The sequence below is a fragment of the Canis lupus genome, chromosome 19 (assembly GCF_011100685.1).
Source record: "Canis lupus familiaris isolate Mischka breed German Shepherd chromosome 19, alternate assembly UU_Cfam_GSD_1.0, whole genome shotgun sequence".
Classification (NCBI taxonomy): domain Eukaryota; kingdom Metazoa; phylum Chordata; class Mammalia; order Carnivora; family Canidae; genus Canis; species Canis lupus.
Window position 1 is genome coordinate 38,905,144 of NC_049240.1, and position 15,563 is coordinate 38,920,706.

At 42.2% G+C, this 15,563-nt stretch overlaps 1 protein-coding gene across 1 annotated transcript in view; it reads right to left on the bottom strand.

Moving 5' to 3' along the window:
- The window catches only part of TMEM163 (transmembrane protein 163), a 224,792-nt gene that overhangs the window by 93,043 nt on the left and 116,186 nt on the right, over positions 1 to 15,563 (bottom strand).

Consider the following 15,563-nt stretch of genomic DNA (forward strand, 5'->3'; position numbering starts at 1 on the left):
GGAAAGCATATAGGAAGGATGAGAGACACAAATCAGACCCCTAGTAACACAGACTGAACCTCTAGAATCAGCCCTGAGGCACATCCCTATATTTTTCAATTACGTCAGCCAATAATTTCCTTTAATTTGCTCAAGCCAATAATTTTAATTTGCTCAAGTCAATAATTTTCTTTAATTTGCTCAAGCCAGTTTGAGTTTATACCACTTGCAGCTATGAGTCTTAATACAATTTACCTTGTCCAATAATCCCATGTCCAAAAAACTCTTTTAGTGCTTAAGAAATGGAAAAACGTTTTATACACAGAAGGTTCATAGTAGGTTTATGTAATTTATAATAGCAAAACACTGAATGCAATTTAAATGTCCAGCAGTAGGGTGATGATTAAAATCCAGTCCATTAAAAAAATAAGCTATATGTAAGGTATACATAACGCATTTCAAAATGTTGACCAAAAATACGTTTAGTTAATGCTTATGTGAGCATATTAATTAGAGCGATAATGATAATCAACATACACGTGGTATGATTAGTGCCATCAGCACGGGGTGCCACGAGAAAGGATGGGCCTGGGTCAAAAGGCATTTTGGCTAGCACAAGTGCAAACTCAATGGGGAGGTCAGCAGAGGTTTCACGGAGAAGGTGACATTTGAGCAAAATGAGGAAGTGAGGGAGTGAGCCATGCAGTCATCTGGAGGGAAGAACCTTCCAGATAATGGGAACAGTCAGTGCAAAGGCCCGGAGATGGAACACCTGGTATATGTGAGGCCATTTTGCCTGAAGCAAAAAGGAGCAAGACAAAAGTCATGTGAAATAACAGACTTCCCGTTTGAGGGGGAAAAAAATGAGGTAGAAAAGGGCAAGATACAAGATAATATACGTGATATAACTAGCTTTACAGTACAACCATGTTTTTAAAATGCATTGTAAACAATTAGAAAAAAAAAAACCTCAGACAGTAACAGTAGTCAATTTGTGCTGGATAGAGATATTTGAGTGGATTTCTTTCCTTTCTACCTTTTTTGTATTTTTTTTAAAGACTTTATTTATTCATGAGAGACACACACACACAGAGAAAGAGGCAGAGACACAGGCAGAGGGAGAAGCAGGCTCCATGCAGGGAGCCTGACATGGGACTCGATCCCGGGACTCCAGGATCATGCCCTGGGCCAAACACATGCACCAACCGCTGAGCCACCTAGGCGTCCCTTTTTTTTTTTGTATTTTCCACGTGTTCCATAACCACCATATATGACCATTCAAGTCAGAAAAAAAAAAAGAAATCCATTTTATTTGGGGGAAAAAATTAGCCAACTCCTAAAAACACAGCCAAAGATCTAAAACAGAATAGCAGAAATCAGATTTATGACGTCCATTGAGGAGTAGGCTGCAATGCTTCTGGCTAATCAGAAAACAAACTATCATACATGTCTTTAATATGGCTCAGTTTCTGAAATCCATCTCTCCGAGCCAGACCACCTACATGAGCCAGTTGCTGATGCCACAGGACACAGGAGGGTCACGCCAGCCAAGGTGTGGCACATCCGCAAAATGTCCTTCTCTGTGCAAGGGCCCTTCTGCCTCCCAGGATTTTGCTTGTCCTACACTCTACTCTCATTTATGTATCCAGGGAGTAATAACAGCTACACTGCCAGAGGCACACACATACAACAGAAGTCTTAAATAAATATTTATACAGGTCCTGTTCGAGACCAGACCTTCCTTAACCGAGTCACGTGCAGGCCAGAACGCCCATCAGCTGGAAACTCAAATTCAAACAGAAAGACAGCTGGAAAGTGGAGTGGACCCAGGTAACCCCCTGTCAGGACAAAGCCGAATGCAGATCACGCAGCTGAATAAGCAGCAAGCTTTGAGGGAGGATTGTGGAGGTTCGAAGTGCCTTGGAAATGCAGAGAGGTGAGGGTGCCAGCAAGGCGACTGTGGTCAACGTGGTCAACGCTGGCTGCAGAGAGCCCTCGACAACGTCGAACAAAGAATGCCATTTCAATTGCAGGCTAGATTTACAGCAACAATGAGGTCCCATCTGTCATTCTCTCCTAAGTAAGGCAATAATTATCTTGAGCCTTAGCACTCTTTAGCAATACCCCAGGCCCCATAACACCTCCGAGTTTGCTAAATTATATGGCCAGTAAAGCTCCGTTAATAAATCAATCCCACTTTAATTAGACCACCTCTGTCACTCAGACGCCTGGCAACCGCCTTGCCCGCAGCCGGGTGACTAACCCAACCTGAGAAGCCTTCTCTCCATCACCACCTTCGTCATGCCTGCGGCAGCCCAGACACAAAAGGTGGCGCTAAGAGGGGTCAAAATTAATTGGTTTATGTTCAACTCGCTTCAACAGAACGTCCATAATCTGTGATAGGATGCTGAATTCAGTCATCACTGGAGGAAAAGAGAGGGAGAAGCGGTTTGAAAAACAAATCGAAGGGCACCTGCGTGGCTCAGTGGTTGAGCCCAGTCTGCTGTCAGCTCAGGTTGTGACCTGGGGCCCTGGGATTGAGTCCCCCCATCACGCCTCCTCTGCCTGTGTCTCTGCCTCTGTGTGTGTGTCTCTCATGAATAAATAAAATCTTAAAAAAAAAAATCAAAACAGCTTCGTCCCTTAGACTACTCATTCTCCACTGCAGCACAGTGACTTCACTTTGTATTTTATCTGTCTAGATCAGAATTTGCAAAAGGGCCACCTGTGGATGAAATTTGGAAGTTTTTGTGTGACCTATACAGTTCTAGTCAAATATCAGAATTGGCTACCACCATTGTTACATCAGGAGACTTCACAAATTAATACAAAGAAGTACACTTGGATTTTTGGCTTCTCTGGAAAACCTGAGATCTGCTGGTGCGGAGCTGTCCCTCCCTCCCAAAAATACCAGTGGGGGCATGGGGCATGCACCGTTGGCCATCTGCCTCTCCTACAGCATCAGACCCAGCTGGCCTTCGTCTCCCTGCCCGGCCCCCTCTGGCCTCTGGTTGACTCAGTAGGCTTCGGTATGGGGCCTTAGAAGCAGCCCACAAGCAGCATAAGGGAAAGGACAGTAGCTTCACCTCCGTATCTGCAGTTCTTAGCAAAATGCCTGCCACATAGTCATTGTGCTGCATGGATGGTGGTCTCCAATGTTTCCTACTAGAAGGTCTGGTTCTCAGCAAATTACAGTTAGCTCTACCATGGGTCAGGTTCTCAAAGTCTGTATCATTTTTGAAGAGTTTCTGTAGAACCAAGAACCATTAGTCAGTCCCAGGCAGGCTATAGGCATTGCCCACCCATACTCCAGGGCTCTGCCTGCCTGCAGGGAAGCAAACCCTCACCAAGACACAGCCTTGGTTACCCAATTTTCATGAATATTTATGGACTATCTTCCATCAAGTCAACGATCTACCCTCACTTGTTGGTACACTAACTCTAAAGATCTCATTGGCCAGAACTAACAGTAGGAGCATGGTTCTTGCTGAATATCAATTACATATTTTTCATCACATGTAATTTTACTCCTCTTTGTGTTGTGGTTCCCTGTGATGCCAGCACAGCTCTCAAGAAAGTAGTATATTACCCATGGGCAACAGGTGTGGCCGGGCATCCTCAGGCTACACTCAGCTCCTATCCTACAATCCACCCTGTCTAGTCCAGCTTGAGCCCACCAATCATCCTTACATTCAACAAATGTTTATTGATCATCTACTACATGCCATATACTATTGCACCAAGCTGGGGATACCACAGTCACTTGCTCAACAATTTGATGAAATATGCCTATGAAAGCCCTAACTATCCCTTAATCACAGAACACTTTTTTTTTTTTTTTTTTGCCTAATAAATAAAGCATTCATTCAGAAGAAAACAGAGATGGGTAAATTTTTATAAAACAGAACCCTCACAGTTTGTCTTGTCTAGCCTTCTGTTCTGAGTGTGGTTGCTGAGAATGTAAGCCTAAATGCTCACTCTCAGTCCATTCTAACTTGACTCCGCACCTCTCCTCTGCCACCCCTTCCCAGTGCCCTCACCTTGTACCACCCAGAAATGATCCTTGTCTTCCCCAACCAGCTTATGAAAACCTTAAGTCAGGAGTTACACAGTATTCACCTCTCTATCCCCAGGGTCTGTGAAAGCACCAGCACATAGTTGGTGCTCATTAATTTCTGAGTAATAAATGCCTGAGCAATCTCTAAACCTAAACAGTAGTGTCTGGGTAATCAGAGTTAGCCAAATGCATGGATGTTGCCACCTAAGGTCACTCTTTGTCAGATCACTAAGATGGTCCTTCTTCGGACACTGCTGACACCATACCACACAAGGGACCTCTCTGGCTTAAAGAGCTGCTAAAGAACTTTTTTAAAAAAAACAGAACATATCATGGAGAAGAGGAATACAATGAATAAGACTTCAAAGACTTGGCTTAAAGAAATGGTGCTGAATAAATATTTACTCAGTGGAACTGAATCAAAGTCATCAGAAGACCATTAGCCTTATCATTTGGACAATAAAAGTCAAACATAGTAGAATAAAGACATTTTCTCCCTTCCCTTCCTCCCCTTCTCCTCTATAAAACCCACCAAAGCAATGAGAAGCATGGAACAACAGAGAAAGAATATAATGATCAAAGAAATTAGAAAATGGTCAACCTCAAACTCCCAATTATAAAGAAAATCTACAAATACATTAAAATTTACCTTACACTGAGGAAGATGTTGAAAGCTGGTAACACACCTAAATCACATCTTAGGCAGAGCTCAGAGTGCTCCACAATTTCATGCTACCATCATCAAAAGCCTGAACAATTACCCTTTAAAGGCATAACAAGTTTGGGAGTAGCAACATCCACTTCCAAACCCTTTTCTCACAATCCACACAGTAAAGAGGAGGGGAGGTGAAACCAAACAGATGCTGAGACAGCCACCAGTGTAAGAACCAGGCAGCTGGAAAACCAATGGCATTTTCAACAAGAAGAGCAGAGGTTGTACTGTCAACCATGCGGTGTTCTCTTGCTCACAAGGAAGCGAGACGCTTGATGAGGTAGAGACTACCAAGATCAGAGGTAAAGCACCTGAGGAAAGATACTCAAATTAAAGCTGTATGCTGCTCCTTTAAGGCCCCAGGTCTCCATAAAGCCCCAATTTTTGAACAGTGAGGTACTGGCAGACAGTAGCAGGGAACCAAAGAGATGAAGATGTGCATTCAGCATATGTGAGGCTACCAGGCACTGAAGTCAATACACAAGACCAGTTATTCTAGAGTAGCCACCAACAGTGAGAAAATGAAACTTTAAAATTATACATTTTGAACAGAAAACACCAAATACCTAGAAATAAACTAATGAAAAATGTGTAGGACCTCTACCTAGAAAAATAGTAAAGTGTTACTGAGAGGAGTTAAAGAAGACTAAACAAAGGGAGGGATATACCGTGCTCATGGGCCACAAGACTTGACATTAGCAACCAAAATTCTAGCAGGTTTTTTGCGAGAGAATAAGATGATTCTCAAGTTTAAGTGAAATGTGGAGAGTCAAGAATAGCTAAGATAGGGATCCCTGGGTGGCGCAGCGGTTTGGCGCCTGCCTTTGGCCCAGGGCGCGATCCTGGAGACCCGGGATCGAATCCCACGTCGGGCTCCCGGTGCATGGAGCCTGCTTCTCCCTCTGCCTGTGTCTCTGCCTCTCTGTCTCTCTCTGTGTGACTATCATAAATAAATAAAAATTTTTTAAAAAAATTTAAAAAAAAAAAAAAGAATAGCTAAGATAATACTGAACAACAACCAAAAAAACCTGGAAGACAGTCATCACCATATATCAAGATTTATTTCAGGGGCACCTGGGTGGCTCAGTGGTTGAGCACCTGCCTTCAGCTCAGGTCATGATTCTGGAGTCCTGAGATCGAGTCCCACATCAGGCTCCTTTCAGTGAGTCTGCTTCTCCCTCTGCCTAGATCTTTGCCTCTGTGTGTCTCTCATGAATAAATAAAATCTTTTAAAAAAAGATTTCAAAGTTTCAGTAATTGAGATAGTAAAGTACTGGCCTAAGTATAAACAAAAAGACCACAGAACAAAATCAGATCCACACACATGGTCACTTGATTTATAACAAAGGCACTCCTAAAGAATACTGGGGAAAAGAAAGATCTTTTCAATAAATGGTACCAAGACACTGACTCTACCTCAAACCATACACAAAAGAACAACTAGAGATAAGCTGTAGTATATATACAATAAGTACAAAATAACCCAGTAGATACCTGAAATATAATATGGGAGAATATTTTCATAATCTTGGGAAAAGAAAAATATTTCTTAAATAGGACATAAAAGCATTAATCATAAAGGAAAAGATCAGTAAATTAAACTACATTATAAGACCCCACTGAAAGAGCAAAACAGCAAGCCACAGAGTGGAAGAAGATATTTATAATACTAATAACTACCAGTGGACTATATCCAGAATATATAAAGAAGTCTTACAAATCAATAAGAGAGAAACAACCCAAAAAGAAAACGGGCAAAGATTTAACAAGCTTCTTACGACAAATGATACACAAATGACCAAAAAAACTTAAGAAAACATGCTCAACTTCATTCATAACCATGGAAAATAAAATAAAATCACAAAGAGATACCACTACACAAGAGAAAAAGGCTGACCATTTAAAACGTTAGCAAGGATGTATTCCAAATGGGACTCTTAGAAACTGCCGATGGAAGTGCAAATTGGTACAAATGCTTTAGAAAACTGGCTGCAAATATCTATTTAAAAAAATGATCATACTCTATGGACCCAACCATCCCACTCCTAGATATACACCCAAAAGAAATGCATACATACGGATATGGGAAGATGCTTATAAAACCACTCACGGCAGCATAGTTTGCACACATTTCATAATCATCACAACTGGAAACAATTGGGATCCCTGGGTGGCTCAGTGGTTTAGCACCTGCCTTTGGCCCAGGGCGTGATCCTGGAGACCCAGGATCAAGTCCCATGTCAGGCTCCCTGCATGGAGCCTGCTCCTCCCTCTGCCTGTGTCTCTGCCTCTATCTCACATGAGTAAATAAATAAAATCTTAAATAAAAAAAAAAAAAACTGGAAACAGTCCAAATGTTCAACAGTAGCAGGAGTAAATTGGTGGTATCTTCACCCAATGGAATACTATACAACACTGACAATAAATGAGTTATATATTTATCTGTAATTACATGTATGAATCCCAACAAATAACGATCAGGGGAAAGGAAGGAAAAGAAAGCTTTCACTGAACAGATGATCTATTTATGATTCTGTTTGTATAACATTCGAAAACAGAGCAACGAAGGGTAGTAGAATTCAGGATGTGATTATTTCTAGGGTAGGGAGTGGTGGGTGGGAGTGGACAGGAGAAGGGCTTTTCAAGTGAAAAGATGAGGGAGTGTGAATGGTGGTTACACAGGTATGCTCATTTTGTGAAAATGCATCAAACTATAATTTTGATCTGTGCAGTCTTCCAGATGTCTTTTATAATTTAAAAAAATACTTACAAATCAGTTTAAAAAAAAAAAACCCTAAGCATAAAAGATATAAAGCAATTTTAGAAAAAGAATCTAAAACCGCCAAGAGGGCAAAAGTGGATAATAAAAGGAAACATCAGGAGCACCTGGCTGTCGGTTTCAGCTCAGGTCATGATCTCAGGGTTGTGAGACTGAGCGCCCTGTCAGGCTCCATGCTGAGCAGGGAGCCTGCTTTAAGAGTCTCTCTGCCCCTCCCTACCTCTAAAATAAATTAATTAAAAAAAAAAAAAAAGAAAACAGTTCTGTTTCACCTATGAGAATGGCAAAAATAAAAGAACTTTTTAAATGCCAAGTGTTGGTGAGGATATGGGGGTACAAATCCTCTCATTCAGTGCCAGCGGGAAAACCTCTTCAATGGTAAACTTGGGAATATGAAGCAGAATTTAAGACACACAGCTACTGACCCCAGCAGTTCTACTTTGAAAAATGTATTCTATGCTTGTACTGGTACAGGGGCAGAAAAATGCATAAAAGGGTGTTTGTAACATAACAGCAAAACATTAACCATGTAGATATCCATTCATAAGGGAGTGACTTAAGAAGTTATTGTACATTCATACTGTGGAGTCATACCATTAAGTTCTTGAAAAGATTTGTAGTGATGCAAAATGTAATGAGTGACTAAAACAAGGCAGTGAATAGAATGATTATTAAAGCTTACGTGTGTGTGTGTGTACAGAAATAAATATACACATATGCAGATAAAATGTCAGAAAAGTTGGGCGCCCAGGTGGCTCAGTGGTTCAGTGTCGCCTTCAGCCCAGGGTGTGATCCTGGAGACCTGGGATTGAGTCCCAAGTAGGGCTCCCTCCATGGAGCCTGCTTCTCCCTCTGCCTGTGTCTCTCATGAATAAATAAATAAAATATTTTTTTAAAAAAGTTATGCAACAGCCTATGGATGATGATCATCTCAAGGGAATGGGAGTGGAGGTGGGAAGAATGCCCTCATTCCACAGTAAATCCTTTTGTATGCTTTGGTTTTCTTACTCTGTGTATGTGCCGGCATATACTTCCAAGGTGGAGAAAGAGGTTCATGTGCCACAACTGAAGAGAGAAGTCTAGCCACCTGTGATACTGTCACCGTGAATCAGTTATTATGTCGCAGCTTGCCATCACGGGCTTAAAGTGGACTTGGCCAAAAAGGATTTGTGCAGAGATATAAGTGACTAACATTTTAGACTACCTGGGCCTCTTCCCTAGTGAAAAATCAAATAGACCTACTATTTGTCAACATTCACAAAATAAAAAAGTCAGAGATCTCCAAAAATCAAAGTCCCCACAAATAGCATCCTTCTCCATTTACAACAAAATGTTTCCTTTCTAGTTGGGAATGATGCTAATGGAGAATAAAAAGAAAGAGGAACAAATGCAAATAATCTTAATGCCACAACTGTCCCAGATGTTCAATGGTTATCTAGATACAAAGGTCAGAAAAAAGGGGAGGAGGGCGGGGGGTGGGAGTGAATGGGTGACGGGCACTGGGGTTATTCTGTATGTTAGTAAATTGAACACCAATAAAAAATAAAAAAAATAAAAAAAATAAAAAAATAAAAAATAATAAAAAATAATTAAAAAAACAAAGGTCAGAAAACTTATTTTGCAGTGATTGAGTAGGTCAGATCTCTATTCAACTGTATTGCCTCGTGTTTTAGGACTAAAAGACTTCTATGCTCTCTTTTTTAAAGACTATCACACCTGAGGTAGTGAACTGCATAACCTTAGCATCCTTATCACCACAATAAGAAAACTAGACCCAAATAAGATTTGTAGTAGAATAAGGTAATTTACTCAACAAAAATGATTCACTTTGTTTGAAAGCTTGTGTTAACTTATGTATTTTGGAGTACCCAAGGTCTATTATGTTCCAATACAATATCATCAACTTTCATTAACCTTAAGCATGAGTCGTTATAGCCTACAAAAAGGCAGAAACAAGAATAAAAGAAATTTTAAGTCTACTCTCTAAGTCAACAAATGCATTAGCTACAATATGTACCCTGTGAGCATTCTAGAGGGAGAATATATAAGAGTAAAGAAAAGAGATCATCAGATCCACCATACAGTCAATACAACTTCATGAGAGAAGCCTGGGGATCAGTCACAGGAGCGAATATGGAAGATACAAGCCTCCGAAGTGAAATTGTAGAGACACCATGATGTCACTAAGCCAAAGACCCATAGAGCAGCTGGTTACCCTGATACAAATGACCTGAACTGGGCTCTGATAGGATGTTATAGATGGAAAGCTGTGTTTTTGGCATTTTACATCAACTGGGACAATCTCCCAGTGATATTGAACTATAAATCAAAGATGAATCAGTGCTGATGCCCCCAGAAGAAAATAAAAGTAAAGAGTCATGGTTTTTCTTGATCCTATGACAATAATTCTTCCCTGAGAGGATCAACTTTGCTTTTGCTCAGTGCTCATAAATAACTCATAACTAGGCATCAGGACAGTGAATTAAACTCTCTGCCATGGTTGGCCCATCCAGCAGAGTTTTTCAAAATAATTCCCCTGAACACTGTAGATTTATGCTTACTTCCACTGTCTCAAGCCCACAGTGATTTTCACCCCCCTCTCCACCTCATCTCAGCCAGAGCAACATCCTTCTCATCTCTGTTAAGAATTAGGATTCTGGGAAGTCCTGTGGCTCAGTGGTTTAGCGCCGCCTTCAGCCCAGGGTGAGATCCTGGAGACCTGGGATGGAGTCCCACATTGGGCTCCCTGCATGGAGCCTGCTTCTCCCTCTGCCTGTGTCTCTGCCTCTCTCTATGTCTCTCATGAATAAATAAATAAAGTCTTAAAAAAAAAAAAGGAGTGGAAAGCTTTAAAAAAAAAGAATTAGGATTCTGTTAAAAACTAACTGCAAGGATTCAATTAAAAGCAACACCTGAAAAACACTTATAGGACCAAAGACTCCCTATTCATATCAGTAAGGGGATGGTCTTCACACTACATACCACCGTCCTTTGTAGGGAGGACTACTGTTCTAACCACTATCACATCCCCACTCCCTGGCCCAAATCAAGTCTCTAGTATAATTATTGCCCATCAGGAAAGGAAGGCTGGTTCCTTCCTTTCGGAAGTATGGAATATTCTGGTTCCGTACTCAGAGATGGTCCTCAAAGATGTCCATCAGCTACCACCAACCAATGGGACCCACAACACTCTGTTTCATGGATACCATGGAATTTTTTCCTGAGATCCTCACAGACAAAGACACTGGAGCTGTTTTTGCTTGTTCTGCTCTCTTTTTTCTTCTTATAAATCTCCTTTGGAGGGCTCCTTCCCATGCCAGGAGGGGTATCGTGCCTTCGGTGATAAGGCCAGGCCACCAAATATTAGAGAGCTGGCCTGAAAATGAAGCTGACATGGAAGGAAGGTGAGAGGAGGGAAAAGGAAGGAAACAGAGGAGACAAACAGAATTCTGACAACTTCACGTGAGGCCATGAATCCAGTCAGGTGTATTCTGTAACATGTTCTCCTTCAATTTGTTTAAATTAATACAAGGGCTTTCTATTGTTTGCATCTGGAATACCCTTGACTGCTACAACATATGTGCATCTCTTTCAATCAGAACCCTCAATGCTAAGTCTCACGCTCCTCCCCCACTCATGTTGGCTTCACTTCAAAGATAAATTAGGAATCAATTCACGGGAGGATTTCTTCAAACAATAAGCTCTCCTCAAATTATAAAGAGCCTCAGTCTTAAGAATCTAATTATATTCAGTTCAACAACATAGGAGGACACACAATAGGTAAAATATACAGCTAACAGGCTAATGGATAAAACAGTATTGCCTAGTTACTGTCTCACTTTGCACTGACTCTTTCTCCCTTGTGTTTATTTTCTTACAGTCGAAAGCACACATCTAATGGGCAATGAAGCCATGGTTGACCACGGAACGAGGGGACTCCTGTCAGCTCACTCTCATTTGCCTTTAACATGACCTTGTCTCACTACCAAGTTAAGGGGGAAAAAGCCTAAGGTACTGAAATAATTTTTACTCAGGAAAAAAAAAAATTCCCAAAATTCTACTTTATAGATTTTCAGAGAGTTTTGGAGTATCTCTGTCAGAGATCCTCAGGACCACCCACCCCCAGGTCTGGTGATTCACCAGAAGGACCCACAGGTATCAGCATGTAGTTATATCCATGGCTGAGATTTATTACAGCAAAAGGATTTGAAAGCTGAATCGGGGAAGGGAAAAGATGCATGAAATGAAATGGGGAGAAGACAAAGCTTAAGTTTTTAAGAGTCCTCTCCCAAAGAATCCAGGAAGGAGGTGTTTAATTCCTCCAGCAACAAGTTGTGACAACATGTGCCAAGTGTTGTCTACCAGGGAGGCTCTTTAGGGAGTCAGCACCCAGGGATTTTAACAGGGGCTCATCACATAAGAACCTTCTGTCTAGCACAAACCAAAATTCCAGATTCCCAGAAGGCAAGCAAGCAGGTGTTCAGCATAAACCACATTGCTCGTACAGAGTTTAGGCTCAGTGAGCCACTCTTACCATTGAGAGAAAGTTTAATACCAGGGTAGAAAACTGTTTACTGGCCAAGTCCCCACATGTCACCCTTGCAAGCAGACTTTTCCAAGGACAGGGAGTGCGCATCTACTATGTGCACACCTTGTCTGCACAGGACCAAAGCTTAAATTCCTCACATCATGGTGAGAGCTGAGCCCTGAGACATGGAGTGGCTTGCCCAAAATCACACAACAAAGCTAGAACTAACACCCAGGTCTCCAGATTCGCAGGGAGGGGAAGATACGGCCACCCTCACTCTCAGCTTCCAGACACAGGCACACACATCTTCCAGTGAAGTTTGCTTCAGAGGCTGCAAATGAAGACAACACCAAGGCAGCTGTGATTCTCAGGCCACAAACTCTCCATGGCAACAGTAATTACATCCATCGGCTAAAAGTTTCACCGACAGAATAAGTATCATGTTTAAGATGCTACTGCTATCCCTCCCTCTTAGCAAAAGACACCTTCCCAACTCAATTTAATTTGAAAACTCCAGGCTCATTATCACTTTAATTAAAATCATACATTTCCACTTAAAGCTAGCAGAGGTGGCCTAACAAGTCCAATATCTTTATTAACAGAAAAAGCACTGGGGTCCAGACAGGGAAGCGACTTGACCAAGGCCACATCATCGACTGAGACCTAGCCTGCTCTCCTAGCCTGCTCTCCTGACCTCCGGTCACGCAGCCTCCTAGGGCCTCTTGCTGTCCCAGCCGCCCAGGCTCAGAGCTCCGAAGACCATATGTTTAGTGTAGGCCCTTAAGTGTTTAATGATCTGAAATGTATTCCTCTTCATGACTTGTGCAGGGAAGTCGGTACAACCCTGCAAAAAAGCCAGTATTCTTCAAATACAAGAGCTAATTAAAAAAAAAAAAATGCCACACTGGAGTCTATTTCATATGACATTTCGATGCTGTTTGTATGCATTTCCCTTTTAAATATTCACAGTTATCCAGACGTACAACACAGTGCTGAATCCGTGAAGATTCAACATGCCCGAGACATCTATGCCCCATAAGTGAAGTCAGTAGATGGTCCACCCAGGGGCCTTCCACACCTCATCTAGCTCCCGAGCGAGCCGTGCACAGACACACGAAAGAACAACATGGGGCTAATTTACACGGCTAGAGGAAACAGAGACTCTAGGCTTCCCAGCACGTTATCGTTACTGCACCACACACAGACAGCCGGCCACAAAAGCACATGAAGGCCAGTCATTGCCCTTCAGAACAGATTCTCATTGTACGCAATCCAGCAACTTGAAAAACCCAAATGATGAGAATGTTTCCATTGTCTAATATGAAATACACGTCAAATTTAAAAACTGAATTTTTTTTTTTTTTTTTTATGATAGTCACAGACAGAGAGAGACAGGCAGAGACACAGGCAGAGGGAGAAGCAGGCTCCATGCACCAGGAGCCCGATGTGGGATTTGATCCCGGGTCTCCAGGATTGCGCCCTGGGCCAAAAGCAGGCGCCAAACCGCTGCGCCACCCAGGGATCCCAAAAAAAATTTTTTTAAACTGATGGGTTGAAGGAACTCGGTCTAAAAAGTGACATGCCAGGTGAGAAAAGTATCCACCCAGTGCTTCTCAACTGGGGGAGCATGTTGGCCTCCCAGGGGACATCTGGCAACCTCTGCAGACCACTGTCTGTTGTCACCACTGGGGGAGGGGACAGATACTACCAGCACCTTGTAAGTGGAGACCAGAGACCCTGCGAAGAACCCTATGATGCACACGACAGCCTCCACAACAAAAATGTTCTGGCCCAAAGTCTGGAAAGTACCATGGTTGAAAAGCCCTGCTTTCAAGAAATAAAGGCCAATTCATAATTCTTGGTAATATCTGAATAAATTAATTCTGAGAATTTTGTTTTAAGTGTCAATCAAGTATGATGCTACGTAAATTAAATTCAAACAGTACAATGGCACTGAAACCATAATTCAATTAACCGGAGGATTCCAGTTGCCATAAATCTTATACAGCATTTCAAATTATTTATTTCACTGTTTTAAGGCTTGTGTCCTTTCATTCTGCATAATGGCAATGCCTTTTGGCTGGAATTTGATCATTATTCTTGGAATGGCAGTTGCAGGTCTGCCTCCATTATTAGAGCCCAGGGAGTTAAGGACCCTCCAGTGAACTTGGAGAGGGAGCCACAATGCAGAGCTTGCCCAGACAGTGATCAGCTGTTACTTGGCCTTCATGCCAGAGCCTCCAGCTACTGCTCAGCAGTTTGTGTTTTTAATTACATTTCTAAGGGTTGAGAGTAAAATTTTCAAAACCACTATGAAAACACTGGTAAATCAAGAGGGCAATTAGGAGCGCGAAATAAAACCCATATTGCCAAACAGTAAAGCAGCAGCAGATCCTGGTAACTTGGGAAACAGAGTAGGTGAATACAATAAAGATAAATAAGATCTATACATGGCAAGTTTATAGGAAAAAAAAAAAAAAAACAGCCAAGCATGAAGACAGCAAAAGAGTCAGGGCAGACTATACCAAAAATCTAAGGAGAGGTGTTAAATGTTACCAGCTCCAAAATAATTCACTACCTGCCAAGGATTTTTGGTGTTCCTCAAACGTGCTCCCAGAAAGAAATTTAAAAATTTAAAAAAAAAAAAAAAATTTGCACTCAGAAAAACACCGATTTAGATGAAGAAATTATCTGAAGACCAAATGGGAGGGTAAACTCATTAACAGGAGCTGATGTGCTTGCAGCTCAAGATGGAAACAGATTGCATGACAGCTCAGTTTGATGCAAAGCCCCACATACAGCTGTGCAGGCTGTTCACTGCCCAAGGGCTTCCTGCCGGCGGAGGGGGGTGGTCAGTGAGAGCAGAAACCCAGGCCAGTGGGCTAGCCAAGCTGAGCACCCTGGTATGAAGAGCACACCCACACTTAGGAAAGAGAACCTTTTTCTAATATGCCCAAAGGTGCCCCATGGCCTAGCAGCAAATACACTACATGGTAGAGAAAGATGCAGGAACTGTTTGCCAAGGTCAGCCCAAACGTGTGGGGTTGTGGAGACAAAAGGAGCAATGTAGGGTTCCTAAGCATCCAGAATGGGAGGCCAGATGTGGGGGAAAGGAGAAAGAAAATCATCTACTTGCCATTGGATTTTTTTTTTCAGCATAGCCTGAGTTCCCACTCAAGAAGGAAATAATCATAAAGCACAAGTACTGATATCTGGGGATAACTTTATAGAGATGCTTGGCCTGGATTTTTTTCACCTACAGAATGGGAGCTGGTTAAAGCAGTCTGGAAAGAAATCCACCTCAACCATGGTCAGAGCTCTTCACCCCCAACCCCCACCATCCCTGCCTCTGTTCATCCAGGAGCAGAGGCTGTGAACTGCCCCTCTGTTGTCAGACAACTCCCCGGGGGTAAGGCTCACACCCGCCCTATACACTTTTACTGACTGCCTGCCTTGTGTGCAGGGGTGCAGACACTAAAGGGAACAGAACAATCCCTGGCCCTCAGCT